The following is a 15,798-nucleotide window of genomic DNA, read 5'->3' as shown; positions in this document are numbered from 1 at the left end:
ACCACCTTCGCTGTCACGGCTCCCCCACCCACCCTGGACGGAGTCGGGGCCCGCGAGGCAGTTCCCGTGGTATTTAATTTATGCGGCAGCGGAAGTCTTTTTTTATAACAGGATCTTTTATCCGTAAAATATGCTCGTTTAATATATTACACAAAGTTTAAGGGATAAATCCCATAATTTACAATAAGTTGATTTCACAAAGAAATCTTTATTTTTCAAAACACGTTTTATTGGTTTATTTACACTGAGCCACTTCTCTGAGCTTGATAGTGCTTTACTGCACTTTTCCTGGATCACACAGATCACCTGAAACATGTTTGAAAAAGGTTTTGTCAGCGGGGAAATACTGAGTGAATCATTCTGTTTTCTAAAACGACCCGTTAGTTATAATTTACAGTATTAAGAGCGATTACAATGTTTCTATCAACCAATTATCAAGAATGGGTATTTGTCACTCGATTCATTTCTGTGACTGTGGTCATACCACTATTGGGTCCCGTTGCCCAAATAGTGACGGTGTACTCACACAGAGTAATAATAACTCACATAGAGTAATATTCACTCACATAGAGTGATAATAACAGTAATGTGCACAATACCCCACATACCAGCTGTAATTTGGTGATTACAAAGACTTAATCCCTGTAATTATAACCTTGAAAATAATTTGAGGTATTGTAATACTTACTCACAAACTGTGAGAAAACAATTTAAAAAGAAGAATGACTCACATTGCAGATTAACGAGCAATAGATATAAGCCTACTGATTAGCCTTGATTACACCTAGTTTTAACACAATGCACACACACAGGTTAGTAACTAATACAGCAATTACGTCAATTCACGAGATTAAACCTTCACAGCGATTAATCAATGCAATACTCGATAATTCAATCGGATTCACAACGAATAACAGAGCATAGTCCGAATTCGAACAGCGCTCTAATATTCAAGTCGAAATCACGACGAATAATCAAAGTACAAGCTCAATTGAGCAGCACATGGACTATCGTTGGATAGTTATAATCGATCGGACGTTGAATCGTAATAGCGATCGAGTTATTACCCTGATTGCGGCAGCGTTTCGATAATTGTGTGTGTGTGTTGGACTGTTTTGCTTATAACTCGACGTATATTATGAATTTTAACGTCGTTCAAGTGCCAAATTTCAAGTCCCAACCCCTGCTATTTATACTGAAAATTTTACACCGTCGCGTAGCGCGAGGGGGTACCCTTATAGGCGTCGCGCTACGCGAGTGGTCACCCTACTTTCATAGAGTAGCCCTTCGTGCATGTAGGCTTGCTGTGTCGACGGTTTTTCAATTTTCGAATTTTACAATTAGTTATGAGGATAATCGTTGGCTAGGGTTTATCCCCCTCTGAGTTTTAGGGGCCCTGTTCCTGATTCTGATTATTCTGGAAATTTTAGGGTTAGTGCAGAATTACTTGGGTTTCTTAATTAGGGTTTCCTTAATAGCTAATTACCATCCTAATTATGGATTTTAATGGCAGTTGTTACACTTGAAGAAGAGTATCTCCGTGGGATGGAGAAGTTATTGGTACCAAACAGGGAAGGAACGTTGTGTTTTGAGAACAGGATTTGGGTTCCTTTGTTTGGTGGTTTAAGGAAGGTTATTTGCGATGAAGCTCACAAATCGCGGTACTCAATCCACCCTGGAGCGGATAAGATGTACCAGGATCTTAAAGATTACTATTGGTGGCCTAGGATGAAAGGCGATGTTGCAGTTTATGTGAGCAAGTGCTTAACATGTGCCAAGGTTAAGGCAGAATACCAGAAGCCTTCAGGACTTCTGCAACAACCAGAGATTCCCAAGTGGAAGTGGGAACAAATCTCCATGGATTTTGTTACGAAACTGCCGAGAACGCCAAGAGGCCACGACACTATCTGGGTGATAGTGGATCGATTAACGAAGTCAGCACACTTCCTGCCTATCCGAGAGAAGGATAATACGAGCAAACTGGCCGAAATTTACATGAGAGAGATTGTTACACGCCATGGAGTACCTCTCTCGATTATCTCCGATAGAGACGGAAGGTTCGTATCGAGGATATGGCAATCCTTCCAGGAAGCTTTTGGCTCCAAGTTGAATCTGAGCACAGCTTTTCACCCGCAGACCGACGGTCAAAGCGAGCGGACGATTCAGACGTTAGAAGACATGCTGAGAGCATGTGTGATGGATTTGGGCGGTAGCTGGGATAAGCATTTACCCCTGGTTGAGTTTTCATACAACAACAGCTACCACACCAGTATTGGTGCCGCGCCGTTTGAAGCTTTATATGGGCGCAAGTGCAGATCGCCGCTTTGTTGGGCTGACGCAGGTGATAGACAATTGGTTGGTCCTGAAATGGTACAGGAAACCACAGATAAGATCGCACAGATACGGGACCGCATCAGTGCGGCTCGTGACAGGCAGAAAGCCTACGCGGATCGAAGTAGGAAACCTCTAGAGTTTGAGGTTGGTGAGATGGTTTTGTTGAAGGTATCACCCTGGAAGGGTGTGGCACGATTTGGGAAACGTGGAAAGTTGAACCCGAGGTACATTGGACCATTCAAGATCTTGGAGAGAATCGGGTTAGTAGCATACAAGTTGGACCTACCTGCCGAACTAAATGGTGTTCACGATACATTTCATGTATCCAATCTGAAGAAAAGTCCAACACAAGATAACGTTGCCATTCCTACTGACGAAATTCATGTTGATGACACGCTCCACTTCGTTGAAGAACCTGTTGAGGTCACGGATTGGAAAGTGAACAAGACCCGCCGGAGCAGTGTCAAGCTCATCAAAGTTCGTTGGAAAGCTAGACATGGTCCTGAATTCACCTGGGAGCGTGAGGACCGAATGAAAGAGAAATACCCCCACTTATTTCCTGAGAACCCTGCTTCTACAAGCAGAAATTAAAATTTCGGGACGAAATTTTTCTAACGGGGGGAGAATATGACAACCCTCACTAAACCAGGTATCCGTACGATTTAATTAACTATTAATTATTGCTTAATTACTGTGCTTAACTGAAAATACTGATGAACTGCTACTTGACTGTTGATACTTGTACATATCTGCATCATACCTTGATTTCCATCACTACATTATTTACTTACTGAACTCTAGTGACAAACATGATGCACTAAAAGCACAATAGCATTTGAACGGATAACCTATTGAACATGCTGATATAGCCAGCATCAGGCAGACACTGCCTCTAAAGGCCTGTATGCGCCAGAAATATTTTACTACACCCATAGTGTGTGTAGGGATACAAGGGTTGTAGAACTGCGTCTCTAGGAATAAGATATAATGATTGGATGTGCCTAAAACGTACTCTAAGCACAAAACACAGCACTTTTATCAACATACTAGCTTCTAGCTAACTAATAAAGTGCCAAAACATGAGGAAATATTCCTGACACTTTGCAGAATAAATTGTGTCGCTAAAAATATTATTTACGACGCTTAAAAGATACTTAAGCACTTTAACGGATTACTATCCAACCGAACAACCGGACTATACCCGGAACATAAAAATATTGCCAAAAGTATTATTGGTCTTTTTCTGAGCCAGTTAGGGTCCCTGATTACCCTAACACCCGTTTTATAACGTATCATACAACTAACGGAGTTAACCCCCAAAGTTAACCTACTTAACGTAACTAAACTCTAACTACACACTTGGAATCGAACCATAGGACCCCCCCCCCCCTTGGGCCGGTTTGGTCCCTTGTAACTAGGTGGTACACTTTTGATTATTAAATTGATCCATGTCTCAAATCTAGAAGGCACATTAACCCTTGGATCAAGAACATGATTTTTGTCTATAAATACTTCACTAAACCTTAGAGATTACACACCACAAATCACTCAACACACTCTCTCCTTGCCCCTTCCCACTCTCGGCCGAACACTCACACTCCTATCCATCCACTTTCAAGCTTTGATCAATCCATTCCAAGTATATACAAGCTTCACGGGTCACGTATTAGGAGCTTTGGAGCAAACGGAAGCGGAAGGACCTCGTTACTTTGCTTTTATCCACCACCTTTTCGCCTAGATTCTTCCCTAGCCCCGAGCTAGAGGTATAATGTTTAAAACTCACTCTCGAACATATCTAAAGTGGTTAATATGATTTATAACGATTAAAATGCGGAAACCCATCTTTTGAATCTTTAAAGTTTACTAAAACTTGAATTTTGTTGGATAAAAGATCATGACTTGTGTAAAAGTTGTAGTGTTTGAATATGTTGATTATTGAGGCCCGATCTACGTTGTGGTGGCTCTGATCATCGTTTAACCCGACTTTGTTAAGATCATAGATCTTGACATAAGCTTGTTTCTATCGGTACAAGGGTTAAAAGGTGAAACTCTACCACACGAAAGACATGAACTTGTGTAAAAGTATTTTGACTTGTAAAATAGTATTTAAAACTAGCGGATCTACGGATCTGCAAGTGGTATATTCGTAGAACCAAGTGTCGAGAAAATCATGTTTTATAAAAGTCGGATGACACACTAACAAATATGATTTTTACAAACTACAAGTGTATAAACACTTGTGAAACAAAAGATCCGACAAAGTAGCAATTTTTATAAAAGTTGTCGGGAAGTTGTAAAGACAATTTTTATAAAAGTTGTCGGGAAGTTGTAAAGAATGATTTATTCTAAAAACGGGGTTTTTACAAGATTAAACTATTTTACACATAAATCCACCAAATATAAAGAGATCTACACTATAGTTTTCGGAAAAACTACAAGTTCATGTAATAATGCGATTTACATACTAGTCGGCAAGTTTGGTGTGTTGAAACTAGTTTGATGTGTCGGAAATTGTTTGGTTGATTTAAAGAAGTGTTGAAATGATTTTGTAAAAGAAAATGATACGTTTGAAAGCGTGGCCACCTCCAGTTACAGGGGAAACTCTGGCGAAATTTTTCTAAAATCTAACACTTAGAATTATTTACAAGTGTTAAACTATTTTTGAGATGTTTTCAAAATATATTTCGCCATGACTTTATTTAGTAAATAATCGGAGGTGGGATTTTCACAAAAACTAAACGTGATAAATATTTATTCGATAAATATATTTTTCACCACACTGTTTATGATTATTTTGTGAAAATATATAAATATTATTTTTAGAGTAAAAATAATATTTACAAACGTTGACGAACCCAAAATAATACAAACGCTTACACGACAAACGTATAAGTTACAACGGTAATTACTATTACCACTTAATCGTTAAAACGTAACTTACGCTTTATACGGAAATATTCATAAACGCGTATTTTGTCAACGTATTATTTTGGAAAGTATTAAGTGAAGAGAAAATATAATATTTTTGAGAAAAATATTTATATTTTGGAATGAGAAGTTAAAATATATTAAGTGGGACTTAATGATATAATACGAATACACATGTATTAAATCCCCCATCCTTGGGAAGGAAATTAATTACCAAGTATATACAAGGAACGGTTGTCTAACTGTTTCCCAAAACTTAAACTATAAAGCTAAGGCACGGCCATCCGTCTAATAGAATTAGCACATGTAGGTCGTTGCACAGCTGCCTGACATTCGGAGTACTTGGTATAGCGACGCACTGACTGTGAGTTCATGTCCCCCTTTTCTCTTAACTGTTTTCAGTTTTCTAAACTGCGGGGGTGAAATACATGTTACAATGGTTATGATTACTTTATACATGGTATGGTTAGCGTAAGGAGGGTTACTTTTAGATCATGTGAATGGGTAGGCGGAAACTTGAGGTCATTAATCCTCAGGGTAGGACCGAGGGGCAGGAGCGGTAGATCTATTTGGGTGTAGCGAGCCCAGTCCCAGGTCCAGCATAACGGACCTTGGGATGACTTTGTTCCCGACGCATAAATTTGCTAGGTTTGAGCCTTCCTACTTGCATTTCACACATATCAATGGCCTTGCAAACCATTGGTGATCTTTTTTTTTTCCTTATTTGCTACATACCAGGGTTTTTGATAAATACAAAGGTTTATTTACTCACTTTCGCATGAACTCGCTCAACATTATTGTTGATTTTTCAACTTACATGTATTTCAGGGAATTAAAGATCTGGCACGGTATGGCATGTTTTCCGCTGCATTAGTCACCGAGGTCATCCAGGGTTTGGGGAATGTGACTCTTTCCTGGACAAGTCACAGTCCTCGAATCATGTTATGTTATGTTATGTTTAGGATTGTAATGTTTGTGGGACAAGTTTGTGGTTGATAGGGTGTTAACCCGTTAAGACAATGTTTTGTTATTTTTATTTTAATGGATGATCTTGCATATTTTAATTCATATAGCTTTGTTATGATTAAGCTATGGTATTAAGAAGTCACACCAAATTAACCACGCTTCCGCAAAGCCAGGGTGTGACAGCATCAAGTATCATAACATAGTATTCATGTATAAGGATTGTTTTGTGCATTGCATAAAGAATAAGTTTAAGTGTAATTTAATAGTAAAACATGTTACACCCCAAAAAGTGGTAAACATAAAAAGGGGGTTGCGAGTATACTCACAAATTCGCATATGCTTTCCGATTATCCAATGTGACGAAGTTGATGAGGTTAGGAGGTTGAATGTGTTTGTGTAGGGATTTAGGAAGTTAAAACACAAGAATATAGGTATTCGAAAGTAATCCTCCTTTAACACCAAGTACTTGTTCTTGACACTATGAAACCTCAAGGGTTAATGTTTTCATGAGTAATATACTCATTAGAATCGTAACAAGTCTTATGTCTTAGATGATGTTATTCTAATATCTTGACGAATGAACACAAGTCCACCATCAAGGGTTCGAATAGTATATATATGTATAAGTATTATATGTATTATTTAGCTCTTTAGTCAAGCATGAGGTAGAAGATAAATCTCCATTTAGGTACCTCTATTGTGTCATAGAATTCATGTAGGAGGTAGGAAGAACAAGCTTCCATTTAGGTACCTCTTATGGTTCACCACTACACTTCATGTAAAAACATACAAGGAGGGTCATGAACTAACATCAATACAAGAATAAGAAACATCTACACTATGAGAAATCATCAAGGGGTGTGGGGATTTTATGTTGGACAACCCAAGTTAGTCCACAATCACACCTTTATCAAGCTTGAAGCTTGAACACCACTTGTGGGTCAAAAACCCTAAACAAAACAGAAAGTATTTGAGGATTAACCTCTGATTTTGTATGTCTCAGCCCCGTTTTTAAGCTTAACTAACCATAGAAGAGGTTATAAGCATAAGGATGTGGGTTTGAGTGAGTTAGACTCAAGTTTGAACAAGTATAAACAAGGATTAGTAAAGCTTAACGAAAACAGTGAACTTTGGAGCCTATTTGCCAGAGTTCCAGGGACTTATTTACTGTTAAAAACTCATGGAATCGAAGCCAAGGTCAATCCAAGCACATAGAAAAAGAATGGACTAAATCGGACAAGAAATGAAGAAGTTATGCTCATTTTCGTGAAGGATAGCGCTTCTGTCCGAACTTGAAGTTTCAGCTGCGTTTTTGGTTGATTTGGGAGTGGTTAGGGTGTTGCAAAAGTTGTAAGGAGGCTGAGATTAAGTTGTATTTATAGGGGGAAAGATTAGGGTTAAGTTGGTTGCAATTAATAGGTTTAGTTGGGGTTTAAACTAATAAAAAGGAAAAAGAAAAGTTCTAACTATTGATGCTGGCCGAACAGGGCTGTTAACAGCCATAAATGTTTCCTTCTATTGTTGTGTGACATATATATTAGCTTAGGTTATTATATTAAGCCAACATGCAACTAAATTATTAATTTAAGTGTACATTATGGGGAGGTTTATAATTAAAACATAACAAATCTGCCCAAAGGCAGTCTTGCGATTGGAAGTAGCTGTCACCATTTTTATAATTTTTTTTCCAACTTACGTAAACATGTAACATTCTGTTGTTACATTATTAGATTTATTATTATTATATATTATTAGAATTATTACTATTATTATACTATTAGAATTATTATTATTATTATTATTAGAATTAACCGTGTATTTAATAGTTAGCAAGCATGTATAAGTTATGAGCACCCGTATGTCGGATATCGGTTGTGCGTATGCATTCAAGATTGGTAACGTATAACCAAAGTACTGCAACACGTATAAGCATGTATAAAAATAGTACTTCATTACTATCGAAGTCTCGGATTTACAATGGTTTGAAACGAAATACGAAAAAAATGGGATTTCAAGCAAGGATTTCCAAATATAGCAAGTATGATAACGCAGGGCGTTACAGTCTCCCCTTCTTTAGGAAATTTCGTCCGGAAATTTATTCAAGAGGAAGACTTGAAAGAGTTTTGGCAAAAAGGTGATTACTTAAAATTGAGACTTGAAAGTTTTTGAAACCTACAAAGTATGGAAATTTGAAAAGCGGTAAGTTAGGTTTGTAAAGGAGTTCGTTTGTCTAAAATGATTTGAGGTACCAAACATAATCGGAAACGTATAGTTGCGTATATAGAATTGAACGATTGACTCTTAATAAATGAATGCAAGTATAAGAATGACATATGTATTGGATAGACGAAAGTAGCGTGCTAAGAATGAAGTCTCGTCATAGATAATCGGATATAACGCGTTTGTGAGTTGTTTAAAGTTTGAACTAGGTCTAAGAGGTCTGTAAAACACTGAATTTCTCATGGCACGTTTTAAGAAAGTTTGGTAACGTGATGAAAACACTTATATATAGGAAGTACCAGCGGCGTATCCACCATGTTTTGACCACATTACGTCCGTTTTTTATTCGGTGTCATGTTACGTTCCGTGTCTTACCATACACAGTAGTACACTCTATGGTTCTCATACGCCTATCACTATAATCCCGTGTGCACCCGCGATTATTTTGATCGTCGCATGATCCGCCTAGCTTGTACTAGTTGTGTATGAAGCTGGGTATACATAATTTAAAAATAAGAATGTGTACGTATAATAATATATTATATAAGCAATTCCATGCTTAAGTATGTATGGGACCCACGTAAGCGAATCACTCGGATTACGCTCGCGTACGGGTACGAATGTATGAATCATGAAAGTATGAGCATAAGTTTAAGTATGAATACGCGTGTATGAGCATAAGTTTAAGTATGAGCATAACCATAAAACGTAAAACGTATGAATATAAGTGTAGGCATGAAGAATAAAACTTTTGTATATAGTGTATATTGAAGTGTAGCAAACTTGGACATATAAAATGCTCGAGAAATTGAATATGTAAAACAAATGATATAAGCGATTTATCGCGAGCTAACGATTAAATTGTGTATGATGAATTACATGTATAGTTGTTTAAACGAAACGTTGAGTTTATCAAATAAAAAAAATCGATTGAGCTTGGTTTGAAAGGTAGAATATAGTTTGCATATGTAAGAGGATATAAAGTACTCATTGGTCCCGCATAATGTATTTTGTGATGAATGGAATTGCTACTTTTGTTTCAAAAGAGTTTACGTAAACCGAAGATGATCGGTCCCCATGAAGTCTTCTTGCCCACGTGGTTTGTAAATTGGTGTAGGAAAAAGGTTTTCGATAAAAAGCAAGTTCATTTCATCAAACAAGAAATTATGAATTTAGGAGGTTCTTTTGAAAACGAGGATCCTTAGAAAAGAAATTTAACAAAAGGACTTAGTGATTGTTAAAAGTTTTAACAAATGATTTGTTGCTGTTGAAAAGAGTATTTGGTAAAACGATCATATAGCATCTACCAGATCCTATAAGTAATTGAGAAATGTTGGTTTGATTTCGATTAAGAATGGAAGTCTCTGGTATGATGATATAACGTGTGTGTGTTTTAGTGATTAAGTTGAATATGAAGGTCATGGGTAAGAGTTTCATTGGACCGACTAAATTGATAGGTAGCATTTCGTAAGGTTTTGAGGTTCGAGTAATAAAACGTTTTAAGACATGATTAGAATCTCGTGTATATGATTATACTTGTTTGTTGAATCCTCACATATATGCGTATACACATATGTGATTGAATGTTATAACAACTGCGTATACGCATATATGTGATACACCCTTGAGGTCTTACTCGTCGAATAGAGACTTGTGTGCTCGCATCCTTCACAAGACCTGACCTAACCGACTTTCTTCTAGGAAGATGTCGACTCAAGGGAATACCGATATCAACCACCCTCTACCTACAACAGAGGCGGAAATGCGAGAGCGCCTCTCACAGGCCATCGCACGGTACGAGGCCCATCGATCCAATTGCAGCGGAGGTACCTCAGGAAATAACCCCCTAACGGCTGCACCTATAAGCAGTTCTTGGACCACAAACCTCGAGAGTTCGACAGCACTGGGGGTGCCTTAGCCTTCGTGCGCTGGGTTGAAAAGACGAATTCTGTTTTACGATTGAGCAAATGTGACCCCGAACATCAAGTCACGTATATAGCTAGACTATTGGTGGATGAGGCTCTGTTATGGTGGAACCATCAAGTTCGGACAATGGGCGAGACCGTTGCGTATGCTATGACGTGGGATGAACTGAAAGAGCTGATGCGTAAGAGATATTGCTCTAGGGCAGAAGTCCAGAAATTGGAAACCAAACTATGGAACTTGAAAATGGAAGGTCCGAAGATAGCTGAATATGTGCGGAGATTTGGCGATTTATCACAAGTTGCTTCGCGTTTGGTGGAACCAGAATCTAGGAAGATTGAACAGTTCATATGGGGATTGGCACCCCAGATTCTAAGCCTGGTAACAACATCTAAACCTTTAACGATCACCGAGGCTATCAACATAAGTGTGGCGCTCACGGAAGAAGCAGTTAGATGAGGAGAATTTTCCGCTGCGAAGGAAAAAAAGGAGACTGCTATAGAGGCATCTGGGGGTAGCAAGAGAAAGCTCGCAAATTTCAAGATGGTTACTCTGGGGAGTAGCAAGAAGAAGGCCAAAAAGGGAAAAGACTACATGGGTATCCTACCTAAGTGCGACAATTGTTTACGTTATCATGTCGGGCGATGTAGATATGGAAAATGTGCTACCTGTGGAAAGAGGGGGCATCCTAAAGAAACTTGTTGGCAAGATACTGAACGTGGTAATGGGGGCCACGACGGCAGTGAGAATCACGAAGGGGACAACGGAAACGGTAATGACAATTGTCAAGGCAGGATGAGCGATAAACAGAAACGTGCTCAAGGTTGTTTTAACTGTGGAAGCAAAAATCATTTCAGAAAATACTGCCCCAAGAAGAATCAGGCACAGGGATAAAAGCTCAGTAGCAGAGCTAGGGGAGAACCCCAGGAATCCAAGTATGGATATCGGTATGTCCCGAATTACTTAATGTTATGCATCTGTATTGCCAAATACTGTTGCAAATTTTACGATTCGCACCTCTAAAGTTCGAGAGTATAATTGGTTTAAGTAGCGAGTAATTAGATATTCCAGTACCCATTAGAACTAGCTTAGGGGAAACTAGTGGAAGCCAACGCAGTAACTGGAATCGGCAAGATAGGACCCGGAGAGCGTAAGTTTACGCTAGATCTATTGCCAGTTGAGTTGGGAAGCTTCAACGTGGTAATTGGATGTATTTGTTGGCAAGCGGTCGAGCGGAGGTTGATATCCGCACCTCGATGACGAATGAAGGAACAATTGTGACTCACGAAGCAGGATACGCCACCACCGATCACGAATTATTTGAAGGCACGAAAGTTGTTGTGGGAAAGATGTGTTGTTCTCCGGCTCATGTCGGGGACAAGGGAGCCGAAGAAACTAGAACTTAAAGATACCCCCGTGATCAGAGAATATCCTGAAGTCTTCCTCGAAGACTAGCCAGAATTATCTCCTCAATGACAAGTTGAATTTTTGCATCGGTTTGATTCCAGGCGTTGCGCCTATAGTCAATACACCCTGAGCGACTTACACCTTCGGAAATGCAAGGATTGACAGTGAAGATTTAGCAATGGATAGAGAAGGAAGATAACAGACCAAGATGTCCCTTTTGGGTAACCCCATTTCCGCTCGTCAGAAAGAAGGATGATGATTTTCAAATAAACATCAACTACCAGGAGCCGAACGAGCTAACGCACGAGAGTCGGTGACTCTTACTAAGGGTTGACGAACCTCTTACATAACTGACTATGAGGACCCAACTACTACTACACGACTGGTCGACAATCGAGCGTCGTTAACGGTGAAATTCAGGGAGAAAGTATACCAGGGTGAAATTGTGGGACAATGACTTGTTCTTAGACGTGGGCAAAATGGCGTTTCCTACACAATGTACAAACCAGATTTACACGGGATACGAAATCTGGAGAATCTAGAAAATTTATATCTAGAACCTTTGGGAACCCTGGACCAAACTCGTAAGGGTTTTACTTAAAAACCACATCTGTCAACTCAATCAAACGTCATTAACTTGACAAACTTGTCACTTCAGTTAACAAAACCGAAAGTACTTAAATTTGCTTCCATTGAAGTCTTCACTTTTACTTCTAACGAGTAGATATTGCATCTCTACTCCCCGCAAAGTAGTTGCATCATGTTAATTTTCTTCGCTGAGAGCGGACACACACCTGTTTTGATACTTGGTCATTCCTTCATTTTAGCAAGTACTCATTGTTTCAGTACTCGGAAACTTTCATGACACACATGCATCATTTGCTATGCATGTGGTTTTGTTTCAAACAAACACTTCATTGAAATTTAAACATTACCTTGCTAAACCTAATTGCTGATTCGTGATTCAAACGACCTACATTATTGTTATTGTTGACTCTTTTGTTATTAAGTCAACACACTTTCTTAAAACCGCTTTCTTTCAAGCTACGTTTAAGGTTTATGTTTGCTACCATGCCAAGATTCCCTTGTTGATACGTACGTTTCTTGTTGGGTTACGCTGAAACTAAGTTCGATTGCTTGAACTTATCCAGTTCACATGTTTGATTTGAGACGCCATATGATGTATTGAGAGCATCATATTCTAATGCTTTGGCAAAGATTCTTTTGTTTCGAGTCGTAGTAGGCTTGTTTGGTCTATGACTCCACTAAATTGTTGATTGATTTTGATACCTTGCAGTGATACTTTCACAGAATTGAAACTTGCGCTAATTTGGTTACTCATTTCATACACGGATTTAATTGCCTATTTATTTGTTAACAATCCATTTTGATATCCCCAATCGAAGCAGTCTTAACACAATTGTGTGTTGAGGCAATGGTACATATATTCATTTCATAAGCACAAAGTACCTCCTAACGATTCTGTCATTGTCAATCAAATGCCTTGCAGTACTTAATACTCTTTCATCTTCGATCAAAACAGTGGCTCTTTGATGATTCCGTGTTCAACTGAAAACTTTATGACATTGTGTAAATCAAATCTTCCGACTTGTTTCAGTACACCTTCATCTGGTCTCAAACACGGTGAACTTGTTCAGTCACTGCTATTATGGAATTATGTCATTGCGACACCTTGTGGTGTCATTACAAACTTGTAGCTTGTGCTAATCATGGTCAACCGTTTCACACAAAACTGCATATACTTTCGTTTGACCTGCCATTTAAACATTTCTGATGCAACTACTAATTAAGGCAAGGATACACCAGATTCGTCTGTTTTTCACTCGGCGTATTCTCGCAATTCAAAATATTGAATCTTACCATTCGTCTACTCGGGAGTTGACAGATCACTTTACTATTTCATTTGAGTTGTTGATTTTTGAATTCATATAGCGGGTGCTATGTTTCGTGAAAACTCGCTTGCATATTGCAATCGATCGTTTGAGAGTCTTATTAGTCATGACTCCTCTTTTGTGGAACCCCCTACTAGCTGGATTACACTAGGCTACACGTCAAGTACGTCTTGTACCCATGACATCAACTGCTATGAACACACACCTTTTAACCCTAGAATTCGGGTTGATATATACTCTTGGACTCACCAAATGTGAGTAAGGTTTCATTCGGTTTGATGATTATCTACCTCGATATTATTTATATACATACACATGTGACGAATCCATAAAGGGTTAAGGTAGTACAAATTTCGAGGACGAAATTTCTTTAACGGGGGGAGAATGTGACAACCCTAAAAATTACGGGTATCCGTACAATTTATTTATATTTAATTTGTGCTTAATGACTGTGCTGATTACAACTATTGATTTAACTGCTTACTGTTTACTGATACCTACATAACTCATGCATCACATTTTATTACTGTCACTCCATTCGTTACACAAACAATAGTGACAAACTTGATGCACAAAAGCACAGTTAGCACAGTGAGCGGAAAACCCAATATACATGTTGACATTGCCAGCACTAGACAGATACTGTCTCTGAGGCCATTATGAGCCGAGAATAGATTACTACACTAGTGGTGAGTGTAGGGAGATGAGGATTGTAAAACTGCGTCACTAGGTGGTAGTTATAGTGCCGGGAAGTGCCTAAAACATATTTTAACTGCAAATTTCTGCACTTTTAAATAAAATTCAGCATTTAAATATGCTAGTATAGTGCACAACGGGGTAAAACAATACTAGACACTTTCCAAAGTGTCGGGAATTTATTGTGTCACTAAAAACACTATTAAAGACACTTTAAACGCTTATTTAGCACTTTAATGGATCAATATCCAACCGAACAACCGGACTTTACCCGGAACATAAAAATATTGTCAATGACATTATTTATCCTTTTCTGAGCTAGTTAGGGTCCCCGAACACCCTAACACCCGTTATAATACACTACCCACTAATAACTTATTTAAATTCCTAACTAAACTAACTAAGATCTAACTATATCATCCAAATCCAACTATTACCCCCCCTAGTCCGATCGGTTTCCCATGAGGGGACACACCTCTAATTCTTTGATTATTTTATTAAGCTTGCTTAGTATCTAGTAGACATATTGCATGGTGGACAAAGATTAGAGATGGGTTATAAATAAGTTCACTAGTTTACCACTCTCTTTCATCTAAGCATCAACAACAACCATCTTCCTCTCTCCCTTTGCCTATCTTCAGCCGAAACCATCCACCATCATCTACCCATCATTCAAGTCTTGTTCACTCATTTTCCATACATACAAAGGTGCAAGTGATCATACAACGAAGCGTGGTGTGTTCGGAAGCTCAAGGACCTCTCTCGTTTTCTTTTAACCACCATATTTCTTCACTCGAACTCTCCTAGCTTTGTGCTAGTGGTAAGTCTCTTAGATCCATTCATTTTACATGCTATGAAGGTGGGTAATAGTTAAAGTATGATGAAAATCTATGAACACTAAAAGATCTTACACTTAAATCTCAAACATGATGCTTTACATAAAGATCACAAGATAAGAGATGATGGTACATGGTAAATCTGAATTAAATGAACAATAATCTGCTTTAAATAACATGTGTTATGAGATAAATCGTATTAGAAAGGATGACGGTCGTATGTGTGCGTTTCAGTAACATTTAACCTTTAAACAGCATGCTGATTTGCACATTCAGCCGACTTTAACTGGCTGTAAACAAGTCATACCTTAACGAAAAATGTGTTTTCTGAAGTCTGGGTTTATATACTATGAAATACGGTTCTAATGGCACCAGAATCATAATTTTTGGGACTTCGTTTACTATTTTTAAAACGTCGATTTGTAACAGCAGCTAAAGCTGCATTTTTACAGCAGTAAATGAGAGTTATATTTTCAGCCGTAACTTGAATTCCTTGTAGAGTTAGATCATAAAATTTATACTGTAGATGGTCACAGTTGTCGCCGTGATCCTCCAACTAGAATTACGTCAAACGG

This window comes from Helianthus annuus, chromosome 7 (genome assembly GCF_002127325.2).
Source record: "Helianthus annuus cultivar XRQ/B chromosome 7, HanXRQr2.0-SUNRISE, whole genome shotgun sequence".
Lineage (NCBI taxonomy): Eukaryota > Viridiplantae > Streptophyta > Magnoliopsida > Asterales > Asteraceae > Helianthus > Helianthus annuus.
The sequence above is the reverse complement of the archived record's forward strand: the minus strand, read 5'-3'. Positions refer to the sequence as shown.